This window comes from Giraffa tippelskirchi, chromosome 12 (assembly GCF_054371585.1).
Source record: "Giraffa tippelskirchi isolate mGirTip1 chromosome 12, T2T-mGirTip1v1.2.pri, whole genome shotgun sequence".
NCBI lineage: Eukaryota > Metazoa > Chordata > Mammalia > Artiodactyla > Giraffidae > Giraffa > Giraffa tippelskirchi.
The window spans coordinates 120,616,603-120,632,543 of record NC_137286.1 but is presented as its reverse complement, the minus strand read 5'-3'; the positions used below and the strand labels follow the sequence as shown (position 1 = coordinate 120,632,543).

Below are 15,941 nucleotides of genomic sequence, written 5' to 3'. Positions count from 1 at the left end.
ATGTAATGGTGGTAGTTCTCTTAACATTAACCAGAAGGGTCAGGTAAAGGAGGTCATACAACCAGATCTTTGGAATTATCTATGTCTCATATACCGCTGTTGCAGGCAGAAAGCTGAACGGGGCCTTCCCACATGCTCACTGTGACCCTGGTGCTCACACCTCTGGCTTGACAACCTGATTCTTCACTTCCTCTGTCTCTGACCCTGCCATGGCCATCTACCTCAGCTTGCCTTAGGATTCTTACTGCTCTCACTTCCTGTTTGCTTACTCAGTATTCTACCACATCCTGATTTCTATGTTTGCACCTCAGCCTGGTAAACCTAAAAATGACTTCTCTGGTGACCTCCTGGCTTTCTAGGGTTTAAAATCCTGCACTAACTTCTGACTAAATGAGGGCACTCCAGCTCCCTGACACGAATAATGAGATGAAATCACAGAAATGAAATACAATATTCTCTTTTTGTAAAATAGAAATAGTAGGCATGCTTCCTGGTGTCTAACACATTTACTAAATCATGATATCACATCAGCATATTTCATAAAAGTATTTTATTCATAAACTCTTATTTAACAAAATTTCTTGAGTTATTTCTCACCCCTTATCATATTTGTGTTTAAACTTTATTGTCTCCCATCCACCTTACTGAATGTCCTCCTTTTTAGATTAAACAATTTCTCAAGGTCATCTTATATTGTATTCTGACTTCTGAAACAATAACCTAGTAATAATTGTTGCTTAGTTTAGTCTTACCTGAAAACTTGATCAAGAAATTCTTGACTATATTTTCTATCAGATTTATTCATTGAAATCAGCACAAGTCCAATCATTATATCTGTTTAAAGTTTTTAAAATGTCAATTATGTGAAATATTTAAAATAGGATTGGACAGTCTTCAGTAATATTAAAACATTCTTTCCCTAGAAGTATATTCGAATTTGCATCCCCTCAGAGACAAATCTCCACTAGATAAAACATAAGAAATGCTGTTTAAGGATTATTCTTTTATCACCTATAAGATTAGGTAAACTGACATATGATGTGCTTTTTTTTCTTACATTGTGATTTTCTGATCCTTTATTTACAGAATCTATAGGATTTTCCGTCTGAATACAATTCATTTTTTGTGTCCAAGTTATTTTCCTATTTGACACATAGCAGTTTTTGTCCTAATGTAGCCTCTTGATTTAGCATTCTTTTTAAATATTGTTTTAAAATCTTCAGTGTATGAAGGAAAATAGATGTCATATTTTAATGGTGGCTAGGTACAGCTTCCAATTGAAATTTATATGGAAAGCACAAGAAAAGAGCTCCTTTCACTTCAGAATGGTTGTCATGTCTTTCATAAGAAAACAAGAAATCAGACGGCATGTTGGGATGTTGTGTCTTGAAAACAGTCCACATTTTCATGCCAAGAGTCATCTGCAGAAACACAGAGGCAGCTGCAGACCCGTCCCACAGCTGAGAAGAGACTTCCCAAGAATCCTGATGAGGCTGCTGCCTGCAGTCCGTGGGGTCATGGCTGACCTCTGACCCCGCCTGACAGCCAGCACTCTTGTCATCCTGCTGGGCAACAAGTCAAATGAGGCTCTAATTATGCTGCAGACAACAGGCTGCAATTATACATTCAAGTCCAGGAGTCTGGAAGGAGGGTGATGACTGTGGCTGGAAAGGGATGAGGAGAAGTCAAAAAGTCACAAGACAAACCGCTTTTTGATACTTTTCTCTAAAAAAGCATGACTGTAATGTGTGCTTCCTGAAGAGGAGGATCAAACCACAGTGCAGAGCAACTGTTCTCTGATTTAAAACACCACGAAAACATGACTTTTTGCAGATGGTGATACACCAAAGGCCGTGTGACTGTCTAATAAATCAAAGGAACAACGATGGTTCCCAGAAGTTCCTGTGCAAATGGTGTTTACTGATTCTAATTCATTTTAATGAAACAAACAAAAATAGATTAAGAAGAAGAATGGAGCAGACTAGGACTGGGAGACGTGCAGCATACAACCATATTTTTCTTTACTTTAAAGTTTTTTTAAATTGAAGTATAGTTAATTTACAATGTTGTGTTAGTCACAAGTATACAGAAAAGTGATTCAAAGATAGACAGTCTCTTTCAGATTCTTTTCCATTATAGGTTATTATAAGGTATTGAGTATAGTTCCCCGTGCAGTACTGTGTGTGTGTATGTGTGTGCTCAGCTGTGTCTCTTGGTGATCCCATGGACTGTAACTCATCAGGCTCCTCTCCCATGGAATTTTCCAGTCAAGAATACTGGAGCAGATTGCCATTTCCTACTCCAGAGAATCTTCCTGACCCAGGAATCAAACCCATGTCTCTTGTGTCTCCTGCACTGGAGCAAGATTCTTTATCACTGCATCACCTGGGAAGCCCTGTGCTATAAAGTCCTTGTTATTTACATGTTTTGTATGTAGTAGTGTTTATATATTAATCCTAAACCACCCCCATCCCCTTGGGTAACCATAAGTTTGTTTTCTATGTCTATTAGTCTGATCCTGTTTTGTAGGTATGTATTTTAGATTCCACATGTCATATAATATTACATATCATATAAGTGATATATGATATATGGCACACATATTTTTCAGTATGTTTTACCAGATTGACTAGTTTGTTTTTTCTATTACATTTCTAAAAATTCTTTCATGTCCGACTCTTTGCAACACCATGGACTGTAGCCTGCCAGACTCATCTGTCCATGGAATTCTCCAGGCAAGAATACTGGAGTGGGTTGCCATTTCCTCCTCCAGGGGATCTTCCCAACCCAGGAACTGAATTTGGGTGTCCTATATTGCAGGCAGATTCTTTACCATCTGAGCCACCAGAGAAGCCACTATAAAGTCTAGGAACTCTCTATTAGCACAAGCCACAGTTATTCTGGACAAATATTTCTAATGATCTATTTTTAAATATTTTGCACCAGAAAATTGAGTAGGTTGAGCAGCATAGATATACCAATAGAAATAGGTCAGTCCTGGCTGCCTTTGAGACTATCTAAAACATTATTTGGCATCTTCAATCCTTTGTTTCTGAAGTTATAGATTTACCGCATAATTTAGAATTTTCTCAGGGAGGAGGTAATTTGTATTTGTTGATCAGTTTTCTGATATTTGCTGTTCTGTGTGTTCTTGAATGTAGGGCTAAATATCCACCTCCTAACGGAAGCAGCCCATGCCATCCTGAAACGGCACTATCAAAAATGTCTTCCTCCTGTTAAAACAAAAGGCTCTGATTTAATTATCATCCACAGCCCACCCTTTCCTTTGTATACCAGTCTCTGGCCTCATTCCACTTGGAAAATCTCTGAATATTTAAAGATAGTTATAATTCTATTCTCTCCCACCAAAACATTCATTTTCTCTTTGACAGGATTTCAACCCTTTTAGCAATTCATGTGGACATACATGGGCTTCCCAGGTGGTGCTAGAGGCAAAGAACCCACCTGCCAATGCAGGAGATACAGGTTCGATCCCTGGGTTGGGAATATCCCCTGGAGGAAGGCATGGCAATCCACTCCGGTGTTCTTGCCTGGAGAATCCTATGGGAAGAGAGGCCAAGAGGGCTACAGTCCATAGGGTCATAAAGAGTCAGACACGAATGAGTGACTTAACACACACTCAAGCACACACAGACTTACATATCCATATGCTCCATGGCACCTAGAATTTAAAATTCCAAAGGTGTTCAACGCAGTCAATGGAAAACAGCCTGTAACTAACCCCCTTCATTGTTCTAATAATACTCTTATGATTACAGTTCTCTGAGCGCCCACATCAAAAGGTTGCCTCTCTTGCAGCTGACTATAAACCAAATTCCCAAAGTGTTTTTTACACATGCTCCAGTGTGTGTGTGTGTGTGTGTGTGTGTGTGTGTGTGTGTGTGTGTTCCCCCACACCATTAAGCCCTTAGCTCTGATCAAGTAATTAATTCTGACACTATCTACCTGGAAATAGCCTCGGATCCCACAAAGTATAGACTCAGTCCCACAAGACTGTCCCCACTTCAGGCACCAAAAGTAAGTCCAGTTTGTCACCTGTGCTTCTGATTGGCTGTAAATCAGAGGTTCCCATAACTCCCCTCTTCAGGTTGAATTAATTGCTAAAGCGATTCACAGAACTCATAAAAAATGCTAGAGAATCAGCTTATTCTAAAAGGATATCAGAGGAGAATAGCCAGATAGAACCGATGCACAGAGAGTATGTAAGATGGGGCGCTATGTTTCCAAGCCCTCTCCCAGCAGGATACTCTCCTAGAATCTCTTCATATTCACCCATCGGAAGCTTTATGGACTTGTCCTTTTGTGGTTTTATGAGGGTATTATTACAGAGGGGTGGGTAGCCATTCCCTTCTCCAGAGGATCTTTTGCATTCAGGAATTGAACCTGTGTCTTCCGCATTGCAGGCAGATTCTTTACCGTCTGAACCACCAGGGAAGCCCAGTTACATAGGCATGATTGATAAATCTCTGGTCTTTGGCAACTGATACATCTCCAACCTCTCTCCACTCCCTGGAATTCAGGGGAATAGGACTGAAAGTTCCAACCCTCTAATCACTTCCTTGATTCCCCTGGCAACCATCTCCCTCCTTGTGGTTACCTAGAAACTTACCAAAAGTTACCTAGTTAACATAACAAAAGACATGTTGATTACTTTCACTGCTTCAGAAATTCCAAGGGTTTTAGCAGCTCTGTGCCAGGAACAAAAGCCAAATATATATTTTTATTTTAAATCACAATTTCAGATATGCTAAGCCACGTAGATTGTTTCTCTCAGGTATTCTTACTTTGCTTTCTTGAACTCAAGAGCCAGTTCTTACATTTATGTTTGTTAAATTCTATCTTGTTCATTTCAACCTCATAGTACCAATTTTCAGTATCATTCTAGATACTGACTATTATTTAAAATGTAAATACCCAATAAAATGTTATTAGTGGAATAAATTAAGCAAAGATACCAAAAATAAAAATATATGATTTATAGTTTAATATCAATACACTAAAAATGATATGACATTATAATTACATCATTGGGGTATGCCCTCCATAATTTATTCAAGGAGGATTATTTAACTGAACTAAACTAGGCTCTTCCATTAATATTATGTTAATCTAGTAGTAGGGAATAAGGTCTTGGAGACAAACAACTGATATTCGTATGTTGGCATCTCAGTTTGCTTGTTGAGTAGCTTTGGAAAAGTTTACTTACTCTCTAACCTGCTATTTCCTTGCCTGTAAAATCAGAATATAGCTCTCTTGAGAAGTGAAAAAGTGAAAGTGTTAGTTGCACAGTCATGTCTGACCCTGAGATCCCATGCACTGTAGCCCAGCAGGCTACTCTGTCCATGGAATTCTCCAGGCAACAATACTGGAGTGGGTAGCCATTCTCTTCTCCAGGGTATCTTCCCAACCCAGGGATTGACGAATTCTTTACCATTTGGGCCACCAGAAAAGCCCATATATCTCTCATAGATTACATTAAATATTAAATGAGATAACACATATATTTAGTACAATGCCTGGCACATACTAAGTGCTCAATAAATGATAGCTATAAGATTCTCACTAGCTATAAGATTCTCCAGGCAAGAATACTGGAGTGGGTTGCCATTTCCTTCTCCAGTGCATGAAAGGGAAAAGTGAAAGTGAAGTCGCTCAGTTATGTCTGACTCTTAGCAACCCATGGACTGTAGCCTACCAGGCTCCTTCATCCCTGGGATTTTCCAGGCAATAGTACTGGAGTGGGTTGCCATTGCTTTCTCCATTTCCTCTGCTAGGTGCAGAAAAATCAGTATTTGTTGAAAGTAGCACAGTATGATTGAATGAAGATCAGGATCAAAGTGACAATGGATGGATAGTCATGACTATGATTTATTCAACCAAAAAGAAAAGGGGAGGAGGGCCATGTTGTTGCAGAATCTTTAATTCTGGTTGTTACTGACCAAATTCTCTGAGGAAGATAATGACCTTTCACTCTAGAGAAAATCTCATCCATTCATCTGATCTACAACAAACTCCAACTGAGGTATGTATGAAAACTTGCAAGATAGCAAAAAGCCATGAACATTACTGTAAGCCGGAGGGTTCTTTGTTTTTCAGGACCTTTATACATGTCTGGACTGACAGTTAAATGAGAACACAAACTCCCCCTTATGTGTGATTTAATGACATCAACACTTTAAAGCTAGGCTGGCACAAGTCAATTGTACAGACTACAAATATAAAGAAACAAGTACAAAAATATGAAAACAATCCATTGATATCAAAAATAATTGGGTAATTCACAAAGTGGGTGGTGCAGCTATACCAGATTTTCATGTGATTCCCGCTGTTCACTTAATCAAGCTCAACTAGGGGTAGTGCTTCCTCTATATTACATACTGTGCTATCACCTGTGAATAACTGAAAGATAAGGGCCCTGTACTTAAAAGAATACAGTCAAACAGTTTAGTGTCTCCTATGGAATGCCACTTGAAAATTTGGCGTTTACACGCTACTACAAATTAGAAGAAGTCTATGACTTAGGCAAAGCTTTTTTGGTGATATGAAACAGAAATTCACACAATAAGAAGAGTAGAAAGTACTATAAAGACTCAGCGGACTTCTGAGACATACCAGAAGCAGGAACACAGCCAGGGCGGCCCAAGAACTAGAATTTGAACTGGGAAGCTTTTAGGAACAAAGGCTGTTCTCCAGGATTGAAAATACAGCTGTCTTTCTCCTGTTGTCTCTAGTTATCCTGCTTGGTGTCGAAGACCAGTTCTCTGTGCTTATCTTTCAGAGTGTGTCGTCCCAAAGTCATTGCCCAAAGGCTGTCTCAGCCCCAGACTAAGTTTGCATGTCCTTCAATATCTAGCATGCACAGTTGGCCCACATTGTTGTGTTCCAACTCCAAAATCAGGAGGAAAGAATGTAATTGGCTCAGCTGAACACTTGTTTCCCTATGATCCAGTCATCCATAGTAAGCAGTCAAGTCATAGGGTTTTTAAATGCAGCTTTAGAGAAGCACCCATGTACATGACAGTTTTCCTGCAAGAAATAAGAACTGGACAGGCACCAGAAATTGTCTGAATATCATGTCCAATCTACAACTGCTAGCAGATATCTTCTTTAGTGAAACTCAAGGTAGGCTACAAAGAATAAATAGAAGGTATAAGTCATTTGAAACAAAGTATATTTTATTTCCTCAGCACATACTTTCCAGGCTGCTCCCCAAACTTGAAGTCACCTAAAGATGAAATCATGTATGTTATAAATTACTAATGGAAACAGACTTATTTTGAAACATTAGATTAGATTTAGGAATAAGATTAACATCTAATGAAGAAGATTAAAGTGTTTATGCCTGTTTCAAATTCAAAATATGTTCATACCTTCTGTGATAAAGAGACTTTTTTTTTTCTATTCTTGAACACCTTAATGACATATGCTGGCATACTTTGTATCCCTGTGTTGACCTATTGAATACCTAAGTGAAACCCACTTGGGTGGGGGTCCAAAACCTCAATGCTACTGAGATAATTATATTACAATGTGGACAAGGTTACTAGAGAACAACTTGAGACCCTCCCCTCTGCACATGTGTTGGGCTGGGAAATCTCCTTGACCACAAAAAGGAGGGGGTTGCGGTGGGTTGCTTTGTCTTTCACCCAATCAGAGCCCATCGTCCCAACAGTAGTTTATCTCAAATGGTCAGCAGGAAACTGGTTGCAACAGGTCAACCCAAAGCATATCAATCGCCTGGGCTTCCCTGATGGCTCAGTGGTAAAGAATTCACCTGCAATACAGGAGATGCAGGAGACATGGGTTTGATCCCTGGGTCAGGAAGATCCCCTGGAGGAGGAAATGGCAACCTACTCCAGTATTCTTGCTGGGAAAATCGCATGGACAGAGGAGCCTGGTGGGCTACAGTCCATAGGGTTGCAAAGAATCAGACACTAGTGAGCCGAGCACAGCACATATCTACCTCCTACCTTAGAGCACATGCTCCTTGGTTTTCATGGTCAGAGTTTCTTGCTCAGATGCTACAAAGTCTCTGTCTTAGATGCCAATCCTCCCTGCACATGGCATCATTAAGTGCAAAACAAGGAGGTGGCTTTGCCTTCTGCCTACTGCATATGCAGTAGGAGGCTATCCTTGGGCCCAGCCATGTCTTTCCTGCCTCAGAGGTATTTCTTCCCTGTTTTGCTTATTACACCTTAGTATTATGATTCAAATAATCAGCCTTTTCAGATATTTGAACTGTATTTAAACCCATTCTGGGTTACAGCCAGGCACTGAACAAGTTGAAAGTATAGGCAAGAATAACAAAAATGGGGAATGGAAACTCTAAATTTGAAAATTGATTGAAAACATCAAAATTAGATTTTTAAGTTTTAATCAGATTTCAAGTTAAAATTCTTGCTAACAAATAAGAATAGCTTTACTGTTGATATTTTACTCTTCATTATATCATACCAGGGCTTCCCAGGAAACTCAGTGGGTAAAGAATCTGCATGGGATACAGAAGATGTGTGTTCAATCCCTGAGTTAGGAAGATCCCTGGAGGAGGCATGGCAACCCTACTCAAGTATTCTTGCCTGGAGAACCCTATGGACAGAGGAGCCAGGTGGGCTACAGTCCATAGGATCATCAAGAGTAGGACATGACTGAAGCAAATTCACACGCACACATGCATATCATACCAACTATAAAATCTTAGCAATAAAAATAAATCATTTGAGAAATAGGTTTGTTGCATAGGTATCTGAGTGAAAGACTCAGCTGTGAATTAACAACTCACCAGCTAATGAATAACAGGCTAGTTCCCACTTTCAAGAATAGTAACTTCTTCTCTAAGGAGACAGGCAGTTTTCTTTTTTGAACTAATCTGTTCTAAATTTAAAAACTGGAAATGGAAAATAGGAAGAGGAATATCAAGTTAATTTTCTTTTAATTAATATTTTAATTTTCTTGTATAGGGAAAGATACATTTTGTATTTTAAATACTATTTACAATCTAATTATGTAGAATTGGGGGAAAAAGCAAAGAATATAAGTAACTAGAATGGAATTTTATTTTGTTCCATTCTTTTATAAGAAGAACACAAATTAAATTAAGCTGACATCAGGATCATATTAAGAAAAGAACACATAAGAAAAGTAATGTCATACTCTCTATTTCTTCTCTCTTCTGTCAGCAAAGGACTATATAATGACAAGTTCAAAGGGCATAGAAAACCCCAAAGTGCCTTTTAAATAAAAGACATTAAATTAAAATCAGTAGGGTTTTTTTTCCAATATGTGGCTCCATTATGAAAATATGGAAATAATACAAGAAACATGGCTGAAAATGTATACTCTATTTTACTGGTGTGTGTGTGTGTGTGTGTGTTATTCACTCAGTCGTGTCCAACTCGTTGTGACCTCATGGACTGTAACCCACCAGGTTCCTCTGTCCTTGAAATTCTCCAGGCAAGCATACTAGAGTGGGTTGCCATTCCCTTTTCCAGGTTAGTCTTACTACTTCTTGATAATTATCATTAATTTTTTTTCAACCTGCTTTCTCTAGCTATTCTTAAAAAAAAAAAAAAAGAACTAATTTTAGGGATCTTACATAAAGTATTTTGTGTCCTGACTTCATTGTGCTCCCCTTTTTTCACTTAACATTATACCATGTATTCCTCATTCTATTCAAAATCATTTTTAATTGCTACACGTTATTTGTTTAAGTGTAAAGACAACAAATTTCTTAATTGTGCCTCTATATTTTGACTTACAGTTTGTTTCCTGTAACAAAACAACTGTTTGTTATTATAAGTAATTAGTGATAAATTTCTTCAGACACAATTTTTTTTTTAATTTCCTAATGATACATTCTCAAAAGTGAAATTTCTGGGTCACAGAGATGTTTTCAGTGTTTATGTATTGAAAGTAACTTAACATAGTAAGATGAATATACATCTTAATTGGAATACAGAGAGTTCTAATCCCAGCATTTTTTCTAAATTACTTGGTAACGTTGCTCAAATGAAAAAATTTTCTGGTCCTCAGTCTCCTCACTTGTAGTATAAAGACGGCCGAACTAAACTATTTTAGAGTTTTAGGGTTCCTACTATGCCAAAGCCTTTGACTGTGTGGATCACAATAAAATGTGGAAAATTCTGAAAGAGATGGGAATACCAGACCACCAGACCTACCTCTTGAGAAACCTGTATGCAGGTCAGGAAGCAACAGTTAGAACTGGATATGGAACAACAGACTGGTTCCAAATAGGAAAAGGAGTACTGTATACAAGGCTGTATATTGTCACCCTGCTTATTTAACTTACATGCAGAGTACATCTTGAGAAACTCTGGGCTGGACAAAGCACAAGCTGGAATCAAGATTTCTGGAAGAAATATCAATAACCTCAGATATGCAGATGACACCGCCCTTATGGCAGAAAGTGAAGAAGAACTAAAGAGCCTCTTGATGAAAGTGAAAGAGGAGAGTGAAAAAGTTGGCTTAAAGCTCAACAGTCAGAAAACAAAGATCATGGCATCTGGTCCCATCACTTCATGGCAAATAGATGGGGAAACAGTGGAAACAGTGGCTGACTTTATTTTAGGGGGGTCCAAAATCACTGCAGATGGTGATTGCAGCCATGAAATTAAAAGATGCTTACTCCTTGGAAGGAAAGTTATGACCCACCTAGATAGCATATTGAAAAGCAAAGACATTACTTTGTCAACAAAGGTCCATCTAGTCAAGGCTATGGTTTTTCCAGTGGTCATGTATGGATGTGAGAGTTGGACTATAAAGAAAGCTGAGCATCGAAGAATTGATGCTTTTGAACTGTGGTGTTGGAGAAGACTCTTGAGAGTCCCTTGGACTTCAAGGAGATCCAACCAGTCCATCCTAAAGGAAACCAGTCCATCCTAAAGGAAATCAGTCCTGAATGATCATTAGAAGGACTCATGCTGAAGTTGAAACTCCAATATTTTGGCCACCTGATGCTAAGAGCTGACTCATTTGAAAAGACCCTGATGCTGGGAAAGACTGAGGGCAGGAGGAGAAGGGGATGACAGAGTTTGAGATGGTTGGGTGGCATCACTGACTCAATGGACATGGGTTTGGGTGGACTCCGGGAGCTGGTGATGGACAGGGAGGCCTGGCATGCTGCGGTTCATGGGGTTGCAAAGAGTCGGACACGACTGAGCAACTGAACTGAACTGAACTGTGGTTATCTATGAGTGCATAATAAATTATCTCAAAAGCTAGTGCCCTAAAACAACAATCACTCTACTCTTTCTCTTTATTCTGTGGGTTGATTGGGACTCAGCTGTATGGTTCTTCTTCTGGTCTTGCTTGCAGTTCCTTAGGCGACTTCAGTCAGACGGTGGCTCCATATTCCGTGTCAAAGATGGAATGTCCAGAATGGCTTCACTAATGTGCCTGGCAGAGATAGCTGGGCTTAGCTGGGATGCTGGGACAGCTGGATGTTTTTCTTTCCCTCTCTCTAACATTTTAATCTCTATCTCTATTTCTCTATTTCCATACAGACTCAGTGCATCTCCTTTTCATATATGCTTTCTATATAGTATCTTCTCGTGGTCTCTCCTTCAGAGAAATATGACCGTTACATGATCACTCAGACCCTCAGAAGTGCAAATACTTCTTCATTTCTGCTGCATTCTATCGAAAAAGCAAGTCATAGTATCAGCCCAGACTCAATATGAAGGGGACAGTATGAGGTCATAAATATTGGGAAGCATAGTTCATTAGAGGCCATCTTTGGTGAGTGAATTCCACACAGAATGTGACGGGAACAGTGTCCTCAGAGCCCTCAGATATTTATTGTATGAAAATTTGTAATCCATAGATAGCGAGTACTATGACAGTCTATGGATGGCATTAGAGACAGTGTGGTGGTCTGTGTTGCCAGGGATGTTCATTTCACCAGAACACTCAATTCTCAACCCTTCTGGGGGTGGGGGGAGTGCACCCTGTAATTTTCTCCAAATAGTTGCACTATGTTCTTTGTGCTGACAGCTCACATGTCAGCCCTCAGATGCACAGAAATTATAAATAGACCGAAGCTCCCGGAACCCTATCCCAAGGGGAGTACCTGGGAGGAGATTCAGCCTGTCTGAGAGGAACTGTTTCCTCATGTGGAGTTTACAGAAAGGTAAATCTGACTGGATTTTACTGATACTCCACATGATTGGGGAAATCAGAAAGAGATTAACCAAAAATGAGTCCCCAGAGTAATGGAAAATGAATCAGCTTTGCTTGGCCTCTCCTAATAAAAGATAATAATCCTTTCAATAGATTGATTTTGTTACTTGATAACTGACTATGTACACTCAGTTTAATAGAATTAAGACTGCCAGGCTGTGATAAAACCAAATAACCATTGTTACAAACAGAGAGCAGGGCCAGACTCAATAGTATTTTATTAATCCTTGATGCCAAATTACACATGCTTGAGGAGAACACGCTTTTTCTCCCATGCTATGGAAAATGGCAGCTATTTATTAAGGCTATCTCTTAAAACTTAAACATTTGCTCCTTCTCCCCACTGCCTAACAGTGAGAGCTAAAGCTTCTAGAGCATTTTATTTATTTACATGGCATTTGTCCTGACGTTTCCCAGTAATAATACATAGTAAGAGAGACAAATGAGAGTTCTGTATCATCCTTTCCCTCAGGGCAAACCAGGCACAAAAAGAACTCTAAAGAAAAAAATCCACCGAGCAGGACAATAAATAATGGGGCATAAAATGGGGGAAATAGTTTCCAAGTACAATTTTTAAAAAATACAGAAGAGAACACTACTCTACCCTAAGGGAAGTGAAGCCTCTTCAACTTTCACATTTTACAGTAGGTTTTAGCTTCATTACTAGATCCATTCCCACTCACCAAGTTCTAAATCTTTTTTTTTTTTAAGTTTCATGAAATTGCAATGACTTCTAAGGTGCTTGATTAATAAAATGATACTTGTTCCTAAGTAGTAGCTGAATTATACAGAGATTTTTAAACAAAATATAAATATGATTGTTCAAGCCATGCTTATTTCCTAACAAGAAATTAAGTATTTATTCAACAAATAGCTTAGGAATGTCAGCTCTATGCCAGACACCACGCTTGGTCATAGGATTACATGAGGGAGCAAGATACTGTTTCTTCCTTGAGGAAACTTCACTTTAGTGGAGGCAATAGACCACTAAGCTGGCTAGAGTCCAAATAAGTGGTATCTAGTCCCTCTAAGGGCTTCCTAGGTGGCCCTAGTGGTAAAGAAACAGCCTGCCAATGCAGGAGCTTCAGGAGACATAGGTTCAATCCCTGGGTCGGGAAGATCCCCTGGAGGAGTCATGGCAACCCACTCCAGCATTCTTGCCTAGAGAATCCCATGGATAGAGGAGCCTGGCAGGGTACAGTCCACAGGTTCATCAAGAGTAGAAAATGACTGAAGCGACTTAGCATGCACACACGTAGTCCATCTAAAGATTCAGGGAAGGATATTCAGAGATAAAATTTAGGCTGAGATAGGAAAGATGCAGAGAAGTTGGTCAAGGAGGATAGGGGTTGTATAATAGATTCTACAGAAAAAGAACATTATATTGAGTGGGCCAAAATTTTCATTTTGTTCTTCCCTAAGATGACTCTAGTAGCATTTAGTTGTCTTTAACTTCATCCAAAATAATTTTGTTAGATTATATTAGGATAGCTGTCGTATCAGCATGCATTAAAAAACTTGTCAAAATTGGTTCATTTTTGTGTAGCCATGTTAATATCGAAGATGGAAGAAAAAAGCAACATTTTTGGCATATTCCACTTTATTATTTCAAGAAAGATAAAACTGCAGCTGAAACACATAAAAAAGACTTGTGCAGTGTATGGAGAAGGTGCTATGACTGATCAAAGTGTCAAAAGTGGCGTCTAAAGTTTTGTGCTGGAAATTTCTTGCTGGACAATGCTCCAAGGTCAGATATACCAGTTGAAGTTGATAAAATTCAAATCAAGACATTAATTGAAAATAATCAATGTTTTATACCATGCAGGAGATAATTTGTTTTGCAGTCTTAGATAACCATACAAACACACATCTTAGTGTATATAGAGAGATTTACTATAAGGAACTAACTCATGTGATTTTAGAGGCAGACAAGTCCCAAAATCTGAAGTTTGTGGTTGGAGACCCAAGAACCAATAATGTAGTTCCAGTCCATGTCTGGGGGCCTGAGAACCAGGAGAGCCAATGTACATTCCAGTTAGGAAGCTAGCAGGCTCTACACCCAAGAAGAATGGATATTTCAGTTTGAGTCTAGAAGTAGGAAAGGACTAGTGTCTCATCTCAACAAATCAGGCAAGAGGAGTGGCCTCTTCCTTGAAACAGAGCCATTTTGTGGGTTCAGACCTTCAACTGATTGGATGAGGCCTACCCACATTAGGGAAAACAATCTGCTTTACTCACAAACTCAAACGTTAATCTCATCTAAAAACACCCTCCCAGACACATGCAGAATAGTATTTGGGCAAATATCTGGGCACCTCATGACCCAATCAAGTTGACACATAAAATGAACCATCAGAGAGGTATTATAGTAGAGCAAAACAAGGAGGCTGGGTTGGGAGATGGGACTGGTCCTCAGGGAGGAGGTTTTTCAGAAAAGGAGCAGCAAGTGTAAATGCCTTAAGGGCCAAAGGTGGTACTAGAAGGCCTCTAGACTTTGGGCATTCAGAAGCTAACACTTGGCGGTTTATAAATACTTCAGAATATTCAATTCTATGCTAAGACTGAGAAAAGAAATCACACATGCTGCAAAAGCCCTAAACATCTACTCATGTGTGCATGTCCTTCAGCTTTTGTATCCTGTGTGTGTAACTTGTGTTTCACCAGCTTGTCCCCTACCTGCTCCTGAAGGGCCTTTAGTTTTCCATAAAGTCTACCCAGTATAGTTACTTCCAAAAATCCTTAGAGGAGATTAAAACTGTCTACATAGATTGGTGTTCCTACCCAGGGATGATTTTGTTCCCCAGGAGACATTAGGCTACCTAGCTAATAAGACATATTCAGTTTTCCCACTTGGAAGAGGTGCTACTAGCACCTCTCTGGTAGAAGCCAGGGATGCTGCTAAATTCTCTTCAATATATAGGATGCTCCAATCCCAGAGAACCGTCTAATCCTCAAGATTCAATAGACAAGTGTTATTGGTCATCACTAGTACTTCTGGGTGATCAGCGAAGTCTAGACATGGAGCCTCTTCTTATTTGATACCCTACCTATAAGATTGTTTAGAACTGCTCCACAAGTGCCCAGGACTACAGGTCCTCATGTGTTTTTGGGGTGACTTTAACAGAAGAGTTGCAGAAGCATTCATCACTGAGACTTTTATGCCATGGTACTCTTCTTGCCTTGATTTCCTTCAACAGAGTCTATAGCCTTTGCCACAGCAGAGGTGCTTGGCCTGAGTACCCACAACCCCCACCAGCAGTGTCTCCCAGTGTTCACTAAGATGTACAGTAATAATTAGCCCTTCAAGAACATCCTTAGCAGATTCTGTTCTAAATACTTTGTAGACATTATTTCATTTATTCCTAAAGCAAAACAGTAATTTTTCAAATAAAGCTATTAACACTGAGAAAAGTTAAGAAACTTTCCCAACTTGCCCTGCCAATTGAAAAAAAAAATATCTGGAATTTTAGTTAGAACCAGTTCTATCTGACTCTTAAACTGTGCTCTCATAAATGAACTAAACTGCATGAAAATCAGACAGGTGACCAACCTCCACACTTGACTGTGGCTTTGCCTTGTGTCCATAATGAGACCCTTCTCATATTCTCTGTTTTCTCACCCTAAAAGAGATCCAGCTTAACAAAACATGAGCAAATAGTATAACTTTTGGGGAAAACAGGGAAATTTTTTCAGTGTAAAATTTTTTTAATTTTATTTAATCTACA

The 15,941-nt window shown here is 39.2% G+C and overlaps 1 long non-coding RNA gene across 1 annotated transcript; it reads right to left on the bottom strand.

Annotated features, from left to right (window-relative positions):
• Positions 1–533: 533 nt before the first annotated feature.
• LOC145530553 (uncharacterized) lies at positions 534–4,570 on the bottom strand. Its single transcript, XR_014071892.1, has 4 exons — positions 4,438–4,570; positions 3,466–3,561; positions 3,071–3,233; positions 534–1,664 (listed from the first exon to the last, which is right to left on the bottom strand). It is a non-coding gene; the product is annotated as an uncharacterized LOC145530553 (long non-coding RNA).
• Between the last annotated feature and the right edge of the window lie 11,371 nt (positions 4,571–15,941).